This window comes from Bos grunniens, chromosome 26, assembly GCF_055505025.1.
Source record: "Bos grunniens cultivar Pamir isolate PY7600 chromosome 26, Bosgru_T2T1.0, whole genome shotgun sequence".
Taxonomy (NCBI): Eukaryota; Metazoa; Chordata; class Mammalia; order Artiodactyla; family Bovidae; genus Bos; species Bos grunniens.
Window position 1 is genome coordinate 34927220 of NC_141190.1, and position 19059 is coordinate 34946278.

Sequence of the window (19059 nt, forward strand, 5' to 3'; positions counted from 1 at the left end):
TAATAAGCTATGCTAAAAAGAAAAGCATTTTTCTTTTCCCTATACAGAAAATATTATAAAATTGTTGTTAAGTGAAGAAGCAATCCAAGAGTATGCCATCTAAAATGTAGGGGGAGAAGTATTACAAAGTTATATCATAATATGCTTACTACTTAACTGCCTGTTGCTCTGTATTGCATGATATTTGATATCTGTCACTTTTAAGAAAGAAATTTGACATTTCTTGTGATTTGTTTTCTCTTCCTAAACATTCATCTTTATACCTAACTTTGTAGTCATAATTTTTCATTATTTTACCTAAGGAGGACTCCTAAAATAATATAATCTTTAGGTTCCATAAAACCTTAGCAAAAAGTAACTAGACGTACTACCATCCTCACCATGTGTACTCACACATACTTGGGGATGCACACACACACACACACACACACACACACACACACTTACTTGAGCAAGAACTGCCATGTTGACCCAGGTCAAGGATACCCACTGGACTTCCCATCCATTCCTCTCACTGGTTCAACTGCCAACATATCCACATCCAGAAGTGGAGTCACTTACAGAGCTTTGTCAACTATCAGAATTGTATTAACATGCAATCTTGATAGAATACACACTTTGGCTTTCCAGAAAGAAATATGTGAGTTCACATTTGCATACCAAGTATCTGAATTTCACTATTTCACTAGAATAAGTGAGCCTCTGAAATATTTGCTCACCTTTCACTCATTCCTTAAAATTCTAAAGACATTCTGACATGTCCCACTTAAAGTTGATCTATAAGCTCATACTTGCAGGAAAGTAGATCTGAAAAAGGCCAGCCAATGATTATGATAATATCAAGCTATTCCTATTTCATTTGGTGTCTGTAGTCTCTATAAGGTATCTCTTTCTGCCACAAGGCACCATGAATTCACTTGCCACAAGAACAACTTGTAACAGAAGTCATCTTACTTCCAGTTGTCACAAGCAAGGCAATGAATACTGCTGTCCAGCCTCTCCTTAGAAATTGATTTCACTGAGAGTTTTGCAAAATTTTCTTTTGCTGATTGTCTTGCTTGCAGTCACCCCATTTCAACTTACCATGAGCTCTTCTGTTGATATATAATGGCTTTTTATAGGAACTGAGTATATTCCCTATCTTTTAATGTTCAATTTACATGGTAACAATGTTGTAACCATTGAAAAAGCCACAGGGAAAGCTTAGGGTAGATTCCAGTTTCACAGTTACACATATCACTCTTAGGATCAGGAAAAGCCAGGGTCTTGGCAGGAAACAGGTAGAATATTCACACCAGATGATTCGAAAAGAGTTAAACAAAGTGGGTATTTACAAAGGTGTGGGAAGGGTTTAGGTAAACCTGCAAAGAACATGCACCGCATGAGGCTAGCTACTTGTAGAGCTATTATTACTTACCCTCGGCCAACAGAGGTGAGGAGTAGAGAAGATACTAGAATCTGAAGTGCTTAGCTGAATGGGGAGGGCTACCTGGCAGGCACTGTGGCCATTAATAGAGGGACAGACAGCCGACAGTGACCTGGCAGCGAAGGAGTCAGGGGAACAAACCCCAACCACATTCTCCTCCCACTCTCAGATGCCCTGCCAGAGCCCCTCACAGGCGGGATCCAACTCCAAGCAGAAGTCAAATGAGTCATTGATGCAGCTGTAGAGGTGAGCCTAGAGCACAGAACAAGAGCAAAGGGTAGAGAGAGTGGAGTCCAAGGAACAATAGGAAGATTTTCAGTGTGTCCTTGAGAATGAAAGGAAAAAATCTCATTACAAAGCATACTAATGCTATAGTTAAAAGTTACAGTGGTCCCTTCATAAGACCTAAAAATTACAGCATAGAGGTATACAGTGGTTTTCAAACCACCATGCACATGTGCTAAGTCGCTTCAGTCGTGTCTGACTCTTTGAGACCCCCTGTAGCCTCACAGGCTCTTCTGTCCATGGGATTCTCCAGGCAAGAATAATGGCATGTGTTGCCGTACCCTTCTCCAGGGCATCTTCCCAATCCAGGGATTGAACCCATGTCTCTTCTGTCTCTTTCATTCGCAGGCATGTTGTTTACTGCTAGTGTCACTTGGGAAGCCCAAAACCACCATAATAAATGCATAAGATAGGAAATTAAAAAACAGAAAGGCTGCAGTGTATTATGGGCTACATTCAGACTGACTACATTTAGCCAAAGCTACCTTCTATTTGCCAGGCTCCCCAGTGCCATGCTGGCTCTCTTGGTTGAGTTTTCCAGTTTACTGTCAACACATGGCTGAGACACACATGCTAAGTGGATAAAAGTTAAGTAGATGACAGCTCACACTCAGATGCCACTAGTGTTAAGTCTTAGCGATACATGGAACAAGCTGATAGGGGCTGGTCAATGGTACAGGAATATTTGGGGCTTCTCAGGGCTAAGTTGAATCTGATCAACAAAACTGTCATTGATATTATATGGGGTTTTGTTTGTTTTTCTCTAGGTCATGTCCAACTCTTTTGTGACCCCATGGACTATAGCCCGCCAGACTCCTCTGTCCATGGGATTTCTCAGACAAGAATAGTCGAGTGGGTTGCCTTTTCCTCCTCCAGGAGATCTTCTCAACCCAAGGATTGAACCCAAATCTCCTGCATTGGCAGGAGGAGTCATTACCACTGAGCCACCTGGGAAGACTCAGGCTTTACTAAGGAAGAGGGGACACTGGTATAAGAAAATGCCTGCGAAGGAGGAAGCCAATTCCTACCATGCTGGCCTCTTTCTGGGGCACATGCGTTACTTGCCAAGAACAGCAGAAGGGCAGGTTTCCATTCCAAAACTATTGTGTTGGTCAAAAAATTCGTGCAGATTTTTGCATAAGATGGTCCAGAAAAACCCAAGTGAATCTTTTGGACAGCCCAGTAATACAGGCTGATCCCCTTCATATGGAAAGTCCAAGATCCCACTAAAATCCCTGCATTTTGGGAGATGTTACAAAACTGTTACTCTGTTAGGAAGCAACAAGGGAGCTAGGTCCCCAAGGGACAGTGATTTTTAAGTACACAATAATAAGATCTGGCAGTAAACCACACATCCAAAGAAATAAACACGAAGCACAAGATGAAGGGACAGGGAAAATAGAAAACAGGCCTTGTCAAGAAGCCAAACCTCAATGTTTTTCTTACCCAATGAAGGGGATTACAAGGCTCCTAACCCCACATTTCCTACCACTGGCATCTACTTAAAGTGCAGCCTTTTCATTTGTGTTAGTCTTTTTTTGGTAACACTAAAGAACTTGCAGCCAGCTTCATTCAACAGGATTGCTTCCCTTTAAGGGGCAGCTTTGAAGAAAACTTCCTCCTTCTATAAAAGAATAAAAGAAGTGAGAAATTCACACTCATCTTTCTCTCAATGCAAAGAGAGTAAGTGATAAATATCACTGTTACAGAAAACATATGTCTTTGTACTTAAAAAACACACACAGTGGATGGAGTGACAGCTTAAAAGCGGCTCAACCGAGACCAAAATGAGACACTGGCTTGGACCTACTCTGTGTTAACTGCATTCTGAAGGTGCTGTGTGCACGGGGCCTACACACAGACTTGAACTCGAAAACCATCTCCCAGAAACACCTAGAGAGGAACCTCGAAAAATATATCAGACCTCACCAACATTCTACTTTCTGGAACATTCTTCCCCAAACAGCACCCTCTGAAGTGGCCCCCTCTGATGCTATTTAGCCTGGGATTAAGTACCTTCTCTTCCTGTTTACTCATCACAGGGCTGGAGCTGGTTTTTTAATTAGCTTCATCTAGATGGTGAAATCAGCTGTTTGGAACCTCTGACTTCACATCACTTTACAGATGAAAAAAAACTAAAGTTCACAGAAGTAAGTTAATTGGTGACCAGTCAGTCCTAAAGGAAATCAACCCTGAATATTCACTGGAAGGATTGATGCTGAGGCTCCAACACCTTGGCCACATGATGCGAAGAGCTGACTCATTGGAAAAGACCCTGATGCTGGGAAAGACTGAAGGCAAAAAGAGAGGGCGAGAGCAGAGAACGAGATGGTTAGATAGCACCATGGACTCAGTGGACATGAATCTGAACAAACTCCAGGAGATAGTGGAGGACAGGGAAGCCTGGCGCGCTGCAGTTCTTGGGGTGGCAAAGGATCAAACACAGCTTAGTGACTGAACAACAACAACAACAAAAATGACTTACTGCAGATGAGACAACTAATCAAACTAAGCCTAGAATGAAGGTCTTTGGACATGGAGCCCGGGGCTCCTTGTGCTATAACACTTCTGGGTCTCCAGTCAGATGAAGCCTTTCAAAAATGGACTGTCAACCACCCGCATTGAAAGAAACCAGTGTTCCTGACACCTCAAGTGGAAAGCTGCACTTGAAAAAGCTTTGGGAACTCTGGAGGGTTGACGTCCTCGTGACTAGTGTTACCGAAAGATCCCCAAATCAGACCTGAACGCATCCAGGCATGGCTCATGCTGAGCTGTCCTTTGACTGTAACCAAGAAGGCAGAGCCACAGAAGACTGAAACGATCCCTCTTGTATCTTGGGATCACACACGCTCAGAATGGGTTGGTTTGTTTTGTTTTGCTGCAGCTTGCACACAAGTACAGAACAGATTATTTCATGTAAACTATTTACAGATTCAGAAAACTAAAGAACTCTGTTGCACAGCAGGAGATTCATTTCCCTTCCTGAGTGTACCAGGATATTTTGTTTTGACACTCAGTAGAATTCTGTTTTAGAAATACAACAACGTGTCCACTCACATGTTGAGCATTGTTTATCTTGTGGGGCTATTTTGAATAAAGCAGCTATAGATATTTACATGCAAATCTTCTGGTGGACATATATTCTTTTTTTAAATTTTTTGATTGAAGGATAACTGCTTTACAGAATTTTGTGGTTTTCTGTCATATATCAACAGTCATCAGACACACCCACGTCCCCTCCCTCCTGGACTTCCCTCCCATCTTCCTCCCCATCCCATCCTTCAGCCTGTCACAGAGCCCCTGTTTGAGTTCCCTGGGGCATACAGCAAATTCCCATTGGCTATCTATTTTACATATGGTATTGTAAACTTGGATGTATATTCTTATTTCTCTTGGAATGGGATTCTGGATCTTAAGGTGAGAGAATGTGTAAACTGTTAAGGAACTGCTAAACTCAGTACCAACATGGTTTGTGAATCATTTTTAAAAGTCTCTTATTTTCAAAAAATAAGAAAACTAAGCAAAAGCCTTAAGATAATTATCCATTCACTGTAAAAAGAACTAAATAAACTGACCCCATATTATGTCATTATATATAGAAGGATTGTCATCCTTCTGATTTAAAAAAAACAAATAAAACTTCATTTTTCAAAAAAAACACTTCGTATTCTCTTTCTCTTCTTCCTTCCCCCACCTCCTTTTCTATTCCCTTTTAATGCCATGAGGACAGTAGTGATTTCAACATCGACTTTTGCATGTTCTTAAAAAAAGAAGGAAAAGAAGAGAAAAACACAAAGCTCAAAGCTGATACCACATCTAAACTTTCAACACTTTGAAAAGTTACTTGTGTTTAATATAATATTATTCTTAATAAACTTACTAGCTTTCATGGAAGCATGGACTTTCTTATTTGATGCAGGGGGAAAAAGGCAAAAAGATTTCCCAAACAGGCTGAGGGCCAAGGGAGTTGGAAGACAGAGCCAAGAAAGAAAATTCCAGGCATCTTAGTTGCTCTACTTAGGGAGCATTGCCCTTTCCTCCTAATTAGCTAGCCAAACACCATTAGTTTTCACAAACACACCTAGGATTAGTATTCAACCCTCTTCCTTCAATTCTTTCCCAGCAAAAATCAGCTGCAAGAAAGGGACAAGCCTGGGAATTCAGGAATCTTCTGCTTTTTTCCTAGTAAGAACACATTTAGTAAAACAAAACAAAAACCAAGTTACATTCCTGAAAAGCCACGTATTTCCTCATAACACCTCCTCCCTGATAAGCGACCCAGGCTAACCTTGAGGCTGACTTGCTCTCCTTTCACTTAGCCCAGTGGGTAAAAGTGCCCAGTGCTCACACACAAGTCAGTCCTCAAAGGAGGACAAAGTGCAGAGGGGTCCTTCCTGACCTCGGCTCTCACCGTGGCCTTTCCTTTCTAGAAGAAACCTACAGTACCATTTATGTTTATTAAACACTTTATTTTGTATTGGAGTATAGCCAATTAACAATGTTGTGATGGTTTCAGGTGGTCAGCAAAGGGCCTCATCCATAATATACATGCATCCATTCTCCCCAAATGCCCCTCCCATCCAGGCTGCCACGGAACATTGAGCAGAGTTCTCTATGAATAACAGATTTAAATCCTGGAGTTTGGGGGCTAGTTAAGGTTAAAATTGAAGTTCACCCATCCAAAAGAAAAAATTTCTTCTGAACAATAAATTTCAATTTTCAACCAAATAGACTTCTGAATTCTTTCATTTGCATACTAAGAAAAAGGAAAATGTGAACAGAGATATTGCATTGATCAAAAAATTAGTTCAGATTTCCCCATAAGATATCATGGAAAAACCCAAACCAACTTTTAGACCAACTCAATACAATGTGGAAAAAAGCATAAATACAATGAGCATGTTATAGATTGCCCTTGAAATTCATCTAAAGAGTTAGGTACACAGGACAGAGCAGTCACATTTGACTCCCATCGTGATATGGAGCCACCATCATGGAGCCAGGTCACAAAAGTTCCTATTTCTCCCTCTACTTACCAACCAGACAAATCAAGGATTTCCACAAAAGGGTGGTGTAAGGATAAAGCAGAAAAGCTCTCTGGTCCTTTTGGAAGTGCATGTTCCATCCACCCCTGGAGTCACTCTTTCCTGTCTTAGGTTGTCTGCTGGAGACCTCCAGACCAGGAGAACAGCTCTCCAATAAGCAGAGAAAGGGCTTCCCAAGTGGTGCTAGTGGTAAAGAACCCACCTGCCAATGGAGGAGGCATAAGAGATGCAGGATCGATCCTTGGGTTAGGAAGATCCCCTGGAGGAGGGCGTGGCAATCCACTCCAGTGTTCTTGCCTGGAGAATCCCTTGGACAGAGGAGCCTGGTGGGCTTCAGTCCACTGGGTGGCAAAGGGTCGGACAGGACTGAAGCAATTTAGCACACAGCAAGCAGAGAAAAAAGACTCTTTCGTCATCATGTGCCATGTCCCTCCACATAAAGAAAGTGATCCTTCCATCATTTATGCCCAGAATTAAGACCATTTCTCCAGCTCCAGCTGACACTCTTTAGTTAGAGTAACTAAGTAAAGTAGGTACATATATATGCAACTTCTGATGGTTTGCCATACATAGGGGTCCAAAATTAGTAGAGAGAAATAAAGAAGAAAACACTTCCCCACAGCACCCAAAAAAAAAAAAAAGAAAGAAACAAAGTCAATGTAAATATATTTTTCTGAGTTTCTTATGTGGGGACCACCACCTCCTGAACTTACAGGGGGTATTTTCTTAAGTATAATCACCTGTCTTCCTATTGATGGACTTCATCTTGAACATACATGCTATTAAGATCATGTAAACTTGCCACACCAGAAATCCTCCTATTTCAACGATGTCAATGATTTGGGAATCCAAAGTAAAATTAAGTCCTTTAAAGCTCCAAGAACAAATGATCCTCTGCCTGAGTGGTTTTTATGCAGATCTCCAAGGCTGAGTTCATTACTAGCTGTTTCTGCAGATGCCAGATATGTATAAATTTCTTCTGTAATTGCTTGCACTGATCGGAACTGCTCGTCACAGGTGCAGCAGGAAAATACAGGGGAAATGGTGAGCTTCGTTAAGGAAAGCTGCCATGTGAACATGGAGCTGTCGTGGTAGTCACAGTTACCATGAAGCAAAGTATATGCTGGTACCAGGTTTCTGCTCACATCACTGCTGCAAGCTCACCAGCTAATGCCGAAGCATCGCAGGATCTCATCCATTCAACTGCTGTCTGTTGAACTCCTGCTACTGGGGAGTAGGACGCTGGGGTTGGGGACACTGTGGCAAGTGAGAGGCCTCATCTATGAATACCTGACCAATGGGTTAATTCTTGCCATTAGTGTTTGTTAGGAGCAAGTGAACTGTTCTGCATGGATACCTTTATCTACTGATCTGAAGAGACTCTGAGAATCTAACAGCTGGAAGGGATGTTTGAGGTCCTAAGAAATATACAAAAACCATAAAATTGATATCCTGCAGAGAGTGTGCTGGACTCTAGATGAATCAGCTAGAATTCCTCAACCTCAACATCACTGACATTTGGAGTACAATAATTCTTTTGTCGTGGGGATGTCTATGCCTTATAGGATGTAAAGCAACAAACATCCCTGGACTCTGCCTCCTGAATGCCAGCAGCATCTGCCCCTGAGATGTGACAATCAAAAATGTCTTCAGGACTCCCAAGTGGTACAGTGGGTAAGAATCTGCCTGCCAATGCAAGGGACACAGGTTTGATCCCTGGTCTGGGAAGATTCCACTTGCCTCGGGCAACTGAAGCCCATGCTTTGCAAAAAGAGAGGCCACTGCAATAAGAAGCCCAAGCATAGCAACCAGAGAGTATCCCCCAACTCATCGCAACTACAGAAAGTCCACACACAGCAACGAAGACCCAGTGCAACCAAAAATAAAAATAAATTGTCTAAAAATGTCTCCAGACATTGCCAAATGTTCCCTGGAGGATAAAACTCCCTCCAGTTGAGTACCACTGAAACAGATACCATGAATAAATCTTCAAAACTAGGATTTTTTTCCTTCCAGTTTTATTGAGATATAATTGACACACAGCACTGTATAAGTTTAAGGTGTAAGGAACTGACTTCTAACTAGAATTTTATTTAAAGAAGGCAGGACAATGGAAAGAGGGGAAATAAGTAGACACATAGTATCCCTTTGAATAAAATTTCCAAATTATCAACAGATGACCCCAAAGAGCCAAGTGATTTACGCCCTACCCTCAACACACACACACATACACACATACATCACACATACTCTTTTCTCCTATTTTACAATAGGAAATGCAGTATGGAAACACCTGTATTATCACCTGCTATATGATTCTAAAAGAAATCACATGTGGCTCCATTTTGTAAGAAAATTTTCCTTCTCCTGAAGCTCCTGGTAATGAGGACACGGGATGAAGCATTCTCTCCTGGTTCGGGCTGGATGATTAATTACCTCTGTGGAACAGCGATGTAGCAGCCTGTCTGCCAAGTGTCCCTGGGACCCATAATTAACCCAGAAGGTCCTCCAGGGGGAACAGACAAGAAGCCAAAGGAATATAATTAAATCCCTTGCAGCTTTAAAGGTGCTCAAGTCCTAGATTCTTAAACCAAACACACTGTTGGTCTGGAATCACCAGTTCTCCTCCCATTTTGCCCATGATCTTCCAAATAATCTAGCTCTGTGTTAACCAATATTATGTGATGTCAAGTTATTGAAAAAACAAGGTGTAGAAGAGTGTGTCTGGGTTGCTCTCATATGAGTAAACAAGATGCATAGGCATGTACGTGCAAGGAAAATTTGTGGAAGGAGACAAAAGAAGCTTAACATTGGCTACCTCTGCAGAGTGTAAGTGGGGTCACAGGAAGCTCATTTCACTGAATATCCTTACATGCTGCTTGAATTTTTTGTTCACATGTGTATGCTATATAATAATGACCAGCCAGCAGGTAGCAAACTCGGCAAGAAAAGTCTGGAATATAATGAAAAGTAGGAAACATAATGAGAAGCCAATAGATTCTACACCTCCCCCTCAAAGAACACTGATTTCCTTGCTTTAAATGGCAAGATTTATGTTTGGTATAGTTTCACAGGGGCTGAAAATTTACTACATAGGCTCTCTTCATTAAAAAGTCCAGTAAACATTTTTTGACTACCTACAATGCCCAAGATACTGTACAGGGCAGTTTACATCAATGATCTCAGCTGAACCTTAATAACTCTGAGAAGGAGAATCCCTGCTCTCTTATGAGCTGTGGGACATAGCCCAAGGTCACTGAGATAGTGAAAGGGCCATACGAGGCTCGAGCTTGAAGCTCAGTCCTGTCCTTACCCTTCACTCCCATCTTCAGAGCCCTGGGTGAAGTGACCTGACAAGGCCATTGAGCTCACCCCTGGTTGGAGGATTGTGAGAGATCAGTGGTCTTCTCATCACTGGTGTCAGGCTCACAGGATAATTCTAGGTATGGCAGCAATAAGGATGTCCATCCTTGTATCAGAGTGTGTGTGGTATAGAAGGCCACAAGAAGCAGAAAAGAGATATTTGTGTCTGTTAGACTCTTATCTTCTGAAAACCCATTGGGCTGGCTGCTCTGGCTGAAGTCTGGGCCTTCTGGTGGCCTCTCTGAACAAATCACTTTTCAATGGTTAGACATTTTCAGAATTTCCATTCTTTAATCAAACATACCTGCCTTTTCTTCCATTCCTTTAGAATAATTCTCAATAATTAATCCTATAAACTGCACCATGAAGAAAGACCTTTCTTTAGTAACATGTTTTCATAGGGCTTCTTGGAACCTCAAAGGGCACTCTGTTCAGTGAGCAAGAATGCAGAGACATCTTTAGGAAAGAAAGGCTTCCAGTAGCCTTTGAATCACAATACTTATCCATCCTGAAAGTTCCTCAATTATCTCCTTTCTCCCAGGGTCCTTATGGATGTAGCAAGACCAGGGAAAACTCAAATGAAAAACAGCAAGTATGAAAACTTCAATCTTAAAACAAGAAACCAAATCTATTTTCCGTACAACATGAACCATGAAACATCATCCCTCCCGCCCCTTCTCGGGCATTTGCCTACTGTTTACCTTCAATCTTCACAACTCCAGCCATATAAACAAACCAACAAGGACAATTAATAGCATGCCTCAATGAAAACCCCTCCCAGCACTGGCTAAAACCCAAACACAGAATGTCTGAGACCCCAGTCCCTACTCTGAGCCGGGGTCAGCCCGCCCAATAAATCTGGCTCCCACTGAATGTCAGTTACTCTATAAGAGGTTGCTCTGCGAAGTGATGGGAAATTGCGCTCGGCTAAGATAAGGAGGGTGGCCACACTGTTTATTAATAGATCAAGTAGCTTTTCCAGGTCTGATTTGGTGGTAATGGGGATTAACTGTGCTCTTTTCCAAACACGTTCCTGGCTTGATCCCTTCTGGGACAGCTTCCTTAGTTAGCAGGGACTCCCTCACAGGTAACCTTCACTTCTCAGGACTGAAGGCAGCACAGGAAAATCTCCTGGACTTCAGAAATAAGCTCTTTTACATTCTTCGGAGGATGGTTTGTGGACTCCTTCCAGCCAGTGGGGCCCCACTGAGCACTTACTTCTAAGCAGATGCCCAGAGATGGCCCCCGGCTTTATGCAGATAGATCAGTCTGGAGGACGTCCTTGACAAACAGGCAGGTGGGCCTGGAGGGTAACTAAGAGCTCTGAGAGGATCATTTTAAACCTTAAAATCAGATCTCAAGGTTCAGTCACATTTTTGTGTGTGTTATTAAAATTCCAGAGATCTAAACTTCTAAATCTATCCAATAGCCTAATTGAGAAATTTAAAAAATAGTTGTCATTTACTCCCTGTTTCCAACTCATATTTACATACAGGCATACACACATTTTAGGGCTTCCCAAGTGGCACAGTGGTAAAGAATCCGCCTGCCAATGCAGGAGATGCAGCAGACGTGAGTTTGATGCCTGGGTTGGGAAGATCCCCTGGAGGAGGAAATGGTAACCCACTCCAGTATTCTTCCCTGGGAAATCCCATGGACAGAGGAGCCTGGCGGGCTATAGTCAATGGAGTCTCAAAGAGCAGACACAGTGACTGAGCACACACACGCTCTAAGGCACAAGCAGAAGAGGAAATTTTGCTTTCCTGGCATTTCTTTTACCCCAGATGATTTTGCTTACCGGATTTTGCTCCCACTGGTGCCAAAGACACGTTGTCCTTGCCTGGGCAGATGCAGAGCCGAAAGAGCAGAGAGGAAGAGTGGCCTGCTGCATGGCTGGCCAGGAGAGGCGGGGGAAGAGGGGGGCAGCTCCTGGGTCAGTCCTTTTCCCCCAGCAAAATCCCGCTCATGCTTCAGATCCAGCTCAAACTGAGCTAACCTCTCCTTCTGTAATCATAGCTTGCAACATAGCACTGAGCACATTGTACCGTAACGATTATTTATATGGCTGTCTTGCCAGCAGACCATGAACTCCTACCTAAGCTATTGTGCCTAGCACCTATCCCAGTCATAGCCCCAGAGCTGCGGTAATTATGAAAATGCATCCTAATGAGATTTTCCTATTCAGTCCTTTCTAAGCGTCTGACCGGATTTGGGTGAGGAAGACAAAGTGACAGATCCAAAGGACAGGGATACCCAGGGGAGGCAGGCTCAGAAGAGGACCAGAGCCCCATTAGACAGGGGACAGTTCTGCCGGGAGGGACACACAATGATAAATACAGGCCCCTGTAAAAATATTCAGACTGTCTAAGAGAACAAAGTGTAGCTTGGCCGGACATGGGGGTCTCGGGAAATGGAATAAGGGGCAGGTAAACTTTAATAACTGAAACAGGAACAAATGAGAGCACAGACTGCGACCTGGGAGGGCAAGTTGGATGGAATTATTCTAGTGGGTTGAGCCAGGCCAGCACAAAAGGACTGCAGAGAAAGGTCAGTGTGCATAGTGACCTTTTCAAAACTTTGAGAAAAACCATCGATCTATCCTGGGCTGACTCTTACCCATCTTCCTCCTTACCACCCACCTACCATGGAGACAGCCTCTCTGCCCTTTCAGCTGGTCTGACAAGCCTACACATAGAGACGAATTTGTGTTTCAGTGGAAAACTACGCATTGTCTATATACAACACACACTTAAGGGTTATCTGATTTTAGCCCACTTTGTCTTTGAATCCTTTGCACCTCTTTGTTTATAGATTAAACTGAGAGATGCCATCGCTGTAGAGTCTGGTAGAGGGTCAATTGCCTTCCTTCCCACTGCATGCAAAAATCAGTTTGCTTCTATTTACATATTTGTTTCAAGATTCCAGATCTAGAAATGTATGTGGTTTCGATTCTCTTTTGAACTGGTTATAACACCTGTATGGTTCCTTTGTTGATTAATGAGTAAAACAAAACTGTCAACATGTGCTCATTTTGATATCTGTAGGAGAGCCAAGGTTTTATCTTTTTCTGAAAAGATTACCTTTTAACAATTCCGATTACCTCTTATCCAAACTTTCAATCACTTTTTAAAAGGGAGACCCCTCATTTCACAACTGGAAGGCTACTGACGGTATTTAAGTTGCATGTTCTTTATTAGTGTGCAGCGGAGAGAGACCTTAACAAGAGACTCCTCGTGGCTCCCAGTTCTTACTAGCTGTGTGACTTGAGTACGTTACTTGATTTCTTTGGGCTCAGTTTCCTCATCTGTAAAACAGAGTCACTGTGAGCGTCCAGGGAAAATGTATACAACAGTACAAGCCTACAGGGAAAGCACCTCAAATAGAACTATCGTCTCTGTCATTATCATCTATATGGAAGCAAGGAATTATTTTGTGTGTCTGTGTCTGTTAATCCCAAGCTCCTAATCTATCCCCCACCTTTCCCCTTTGGTAACCACAAATTTGTTTTCCATGTCTGTGAGTCTATTTCTGTTTTGTAAATAAGTTTACTCATATCATGTGTTTAGATTCTACTTACAAGTGATATCATATAATATCTGTCGTTCTCAGTCTGACTTACTCAGTATGATAATCTCTAGGTCCATGTTGTTGGAAACAGCAAAATTTTATTCTTCTTTATGGCTGAGTACTATTCCACGGTGTGTATGTAAGCCTATATGTATATATGTGTATATATACATGCACAATGAATATTTATACCACATCTTCTTTATCTGTTCATCTCTTGACGGACACTTAGGTTGCTTCTGTGTCTATGTTGTTGTAAATAGGGCTGCTATGAACATTGGGTGCATGGATCTTTTTAAATTAGAGTTTTTATCTTTTCCAGATATATGCCCATAGTGGAATTGCTGGATCATATGATAACTGTCTTTTTAGTTTTTTAAGGAATCTCCATACTGTTTTCCACAATGGCTGCACCATTTTACATTCTCATCAACAGTGTAGCAGGGTTTCCTTTTATCCATACCCTCTGCAGCATTTATTAATTGTAGACTTTTTGATGCTGGCCATTCTGACTGGTGTGAAGTGATACTTCACTGTAGTTTTGACTTGCATTTCTCTAATAATCAGCGATGTTGAGCACCTTTTCATGCGCCTCTTGGCCATCTGTTTGTTTTCTTTGGAGAAATGTCTATTTAAGTATTTGGTCCATTTTTTGATTCAGTTGTTTATTTTTGTGTTTTTTGTTTTGTTTTTTTGACATGGAGCTGTATAAGCTCTTTGTATATTTTGGAAGTTAAGCCCCTGTCAGCTGCATCATTTGCAAATATTCTCTCCCGTTCTATGAGTTGTCTTTTCATTTTGTTGATGGTTTCCTTCGCTGGGCAAAAGCTTGTAAGTTTAATTAGGTCCTATTTATTTATTTTTGCTTTTATTTCTTTTGCCTTGGGAGACTGACCTAGGAAAGTACTGCTATGATCTATGTCAGAGAATGTTTTGTCTATGTTCTCTTCTAGGACTCTTCTAGGAGTTTTATGGTGTCTTGTCTTACATTGAAGTCTTTAAGCCAGGAATTCTTAAAACTGGAGAAACTCAGTTTCCCTCCTGCTTTCACCTAAAGACAAAACAAGCAAAGCTGCCCTGGCAATAGACACTCCCTAGCACTGGGCCTGAACTTTTCTCTTCCATATCCCTTCTCTTACCCATCCTTTTCTAGAAGCTACACTGAAAGGCACTTATTTTGTACTGGCCTTTTCAAGGCCTTCCAAGGTAAAGAGCATCCCCACCCTAATAACAGAACAGGGATTGAGGAGCTCTAAGAAGCCCTGCCTTTCTCCCCTGAGCACAGCAGACACACTTCAGGAAGACGTCCTTGAGCCGGGCCCTCACCTGGACTGTCTAACCCTAAGCAGAGATTCAAGGTGCCAGCGAGGGCGGTCACCTGACCCAGCCCATCGGGTATCAGCCACCAGATCTCCAGTGTCTGCGAGTTAATGAGCCTGTGTGTTCTCTTAGAGCAAAGGAAGCATATTCCGTTAAAAACACGCCCCACGTTTCCACATATTTAGATGCACCATGAGTAAAATCAGGTTTCTCTTTTTTCTCTCCACTCCCAGCCACACAAAATAACTCAATACTATTTTTTTGAAAAAAGATGAAATCTTCCTCAACTAGCATCAGGCCTTTACTCCAAAATTAGCATTTGGGAATATATTTTTTAAATCTCCAGTATTAAAACTGAAGAACTTGAAAAGCACATAACTGGTGAACTCACAAATTGCCCCACTAGCGATTCACCCTACAGATGGTTAGTTAGTGTTAGTCACTCAGTCGTGTTCCACTATTTGCCACCCCATGGACTGTAGCCCACCAAGCTCCTCTGCCCATGGAATTCTCCAGGCAAGAATACTCCAGTGGGTTTCCATTCCTTTCTCCAGGGGATTTTCAAAATCCAGGGGAAACCCAGGTTCAATCCCTGGGTCAGGAAGATGCCCTGGAGGAGGGCATGGCAACCCACTCCAGTATTCTTGCCTGGAGAATCCCATGGACAGAGGAGCCCGGTGGGCTACAGCCCATGGGGTCACAAAGAGTGGGACACGACAGAGTGACTAACACCCTATAGATACACCAGAACAAATGGGTCAAAGATACATGTATGAAGATGTTTCCTATAGCATAACATGGAAAAAGCCAAACCAAAACAGAAATCAAAAAAAGCCTAGAAACACCTAAATACCCATTAATAGAGACTATGGCACTGGATTAAAAAACAAAAAAGCACACCAAGGACTTCCCTGGTGATCCAGTGGCTAAGATTCCATGCTCCCAATGCAGGGGGGCCCAGGCTTGATCCTTGGTCAGGGAACTAGATCCCACATGCCATAACAAAGACCCTGCACAGCCAAATAAATAAAAAATACAGTATTTTGTAAAATGCAGACCACCCACATGATAAATCGGATACTGCCATTAATAAGGACTCTGCATATCTACATGCTCAGGTGTGACAAAACCTCCATGTAGATTGTCAAGTGTAAAAATCTAAAGGGCAAGATGGTGTGTAGAAAATGACCCTTTAGGAGAAATGGAGTGCACTTCTTCTGGAAGAATACAAAGATACTCTCTTGGGGGAGACGTGTTGGGTGTCAGAAAAGTGACAAGTCTCGGCTCTCGGCATGTACTGGGCAGATGGAAGCCCTACTACTGCTGCTGCTGCTGCTAAGTCGCTTCAGTTGTGTCCGACTCTGTGCAACCCCATAGACGGAAGCCCTACGTGTTATCACTTTTCTTGCCTATAAATGTCCAGAGGCACTACCTGGATTGTAAGAATTGAATTCATTTTCTTTTCGTGCATTTCTACATTGAATCTGTTATTTTTTTACAGCTCCAAGGAATAGGAGTGTGTGATCTATAAAAAGTTTTAGGGATAGGCATAGAGATTTGTTGCTGTTACAAAATGAAATGAAACAGCTGTTGTAAGTATGTGGGAAAGCTATTTTCTGCAGTTTTCATAAAACTGCTTCATTTTGCCAGTGGGCAAAAAGGTTTTGTGACTTATAGCAACACTGTCTACCTTGCAGAAACAATGTTAAACATGAATTCATATAAATAATAGCAATAAAGCTACCCTTCCAAATTTTCCAGGATCTCAAAAATGTCATCATCAAAGACATTTACCTCCCCTTGGGAGGCTGATGTGCCTCAGGATACAAACAAATCGATCGGCCCATTTCATCTCCTTGCCATCTTCTCTGAAGAGAATCTGCTAGCATACTGAGATAAACATGTGGTGTCGCCCACCACAGAAAGCTAACAAATATTTTAAAAGTTTCCACTAAGAAAGAATTGTTTCACCTTAGGAACAAGATAAAATTTCAGGTGACAATTCAGAAGTTTCTATTTGTGTTTTGATACAAGATCAAGAAAGTAGAATACAGAATTGTAGGATACACAGCAAAATATCTTTCCTCTACCCATCTCAGGCTCTTGGTTAGGTCTCTGTAACAAAAGACAGATTAACAAAGGAAAACCATGCAGATGTACTTAACGTCAGTGTATGTGACACGGGAGCCACCATAAGAAAATGAAGACCTAAAGAAATGGCCAAACCTCAACGTGGTTTTGTTTGTTTTAATTTATTGAAGTACAGTTGATTTAAAATGTTGTGTTAATTTCTCCTGCACAGCAAAGCAATTCAGTTACACACACACACATACATGCACGCATGCACACACACACACGCAGTCTCTCTTTTTTTTGGTATGCGGGATCTTAGTTCCCTGACCAGGGATGGAATTCATGTCCCCTGTAGTCGAAGCATGGAGTCCTAACCACTGGATCGCCAGGAATTCGCTATACATTCATACTCTTTTCCATTATGGTTTATCATAGAATCTAGACTACGGTTCTGTGTGCTACTCTTGTTTAAATCTGAGGGATTTTTATGCTCGTTTGTTTTTCAGTTGAGATATAATTGATGTATTAGTTTCCGGTGTAGAACACAATGAATCAACATTCATATATGCTATGAAATGATCACTGCAGCAAGTCTAGTTGACATCCATCACCACACTCACAATTTTTTTCTTGTAATAAGAACATTTAAAAACTAGTCTCAGAAGCTTTCAAATATACAATAAGTGTTATTAGCTAAAGTCTCCATGTTGTATATTACATCCTCAGGACCTGTTTTATAACTAGAAGTTTGTACTTTTTGACCCCTTTACGTACCCACTACCCCCCAGTCCCCGCCTCTGGTGACCACCTGTCTGTTCTCTGAACTGGAGTTTGGTGTTCTCACGAGGTTTAATGAAGACTGGAAAGTTATGGGAAATGTGACAGGACAGAGTGTGAACTAACTGTGGGAAACAGAGAGATTTGTAAAACTGTGATAGGGAAACAGTTATCCAGAATTTATAAACACCTATAAATCAGTAATACTAATTTTAATAAGGCATAATAGTCCATTGGAAACTGGGCCTCCCCAATGGCTCAGCGATAAATAATCCGCCTGCAATGCAGGAACCACAGAAGATGAAGGTTTGACCCCTGGGTCAGGAAGATCCCCTGGAGGAGGGCACGGCAACCCACTCCAGTATTCTTGCCTGGAAAAGCCCATGGACAGAGGAGCCTGGTGGGCTACAGTCCACTGGGTGGCAAAGAGTCAGACACAGCTGGAGTACTTAGCACGCACACACAAAGATATTGATAGGCAACTTACGATTGAGGAAAAACAAACGATTTTATACAAATGTAATAAAAGGGGCTGTTTATACTCCTCAGTAATCAGAAAAATACAAATTAAAACTAAAGTGGGTTATCATTTTCATCCTCAAACCTGACAGTGGCAAGCACTGACCAATCAGTGGAGAAATGGGGATGCTCTTACACCGCTGGTAATACACCTTGGGGAGCAGAGTTTTACTAAAATGGAAGACGCACAAGCCCAAAGCCCCAGCGGCTCCTCTGCTGTCTACGCATCCTGCATCAGGAGGACACGGAAGAATGTTCACTGCATAACTGTTATAATAGCGAGAAACGAGGAGGCACCTAAATAGTCATCAGTACTGGGAAAGGATAAATGGATATAATCATAAAATACTTGCCTTAGATCCCCTGGAAAAGGTAATGGCAACCCACTCCAGTATTCTTGCCTGGAGAAGCCCATAACAGAGGAGCCTGGTGGGCTACAGTCCATGGGGTCACAACGAGTTGGACACGAAGCGACTTGGCATGCATAAATCACAAAATGCCTTATAACACAGGGGGAAGAAAAATGAATGAACTACAGGAACCTGTATCAACATGAATTAATCTCAAAGATATAATGGTGAGCAAAAAAAAAAAAAGCAAGTAGTACATAATGCCTTTATATAAAGATGGAAAGAAGCAAAGTGGTGCTGTATGTTTTTCATTTACATATATACGTGGGAATAC

At 42.0% G+C, this 19059-nt stretch overlaps 1 protein-coding gene across 11 annotated transcripts in view; it reads right to left on the reverse strand.

Annotated features, from left to right (window-relative positions):
- The window catches only part of ABLIM1 (actin binding LIM protein 1), a 328684-nt gene that overhangs the window by 263695 nt on the left and 45930 nt on the right, over positions 1 to 19059 (reverse strand). The window contains exon 1 of one of the 11 annotated variants that reach the window (XM_086377810.1): positions 11918 to 12102. The exons of the other annotated variants lie outside the window; for them this stretch is intronic. The gene's annotated coding sequence lies outside the window, so the exon portion shown is untranslated. Of the gene's footprint in view, positions 1 to 11917; positions 12103 to 19059 lie in introns of those variants that run through there. 11 annotated transcript variants of the gene reach the window in all.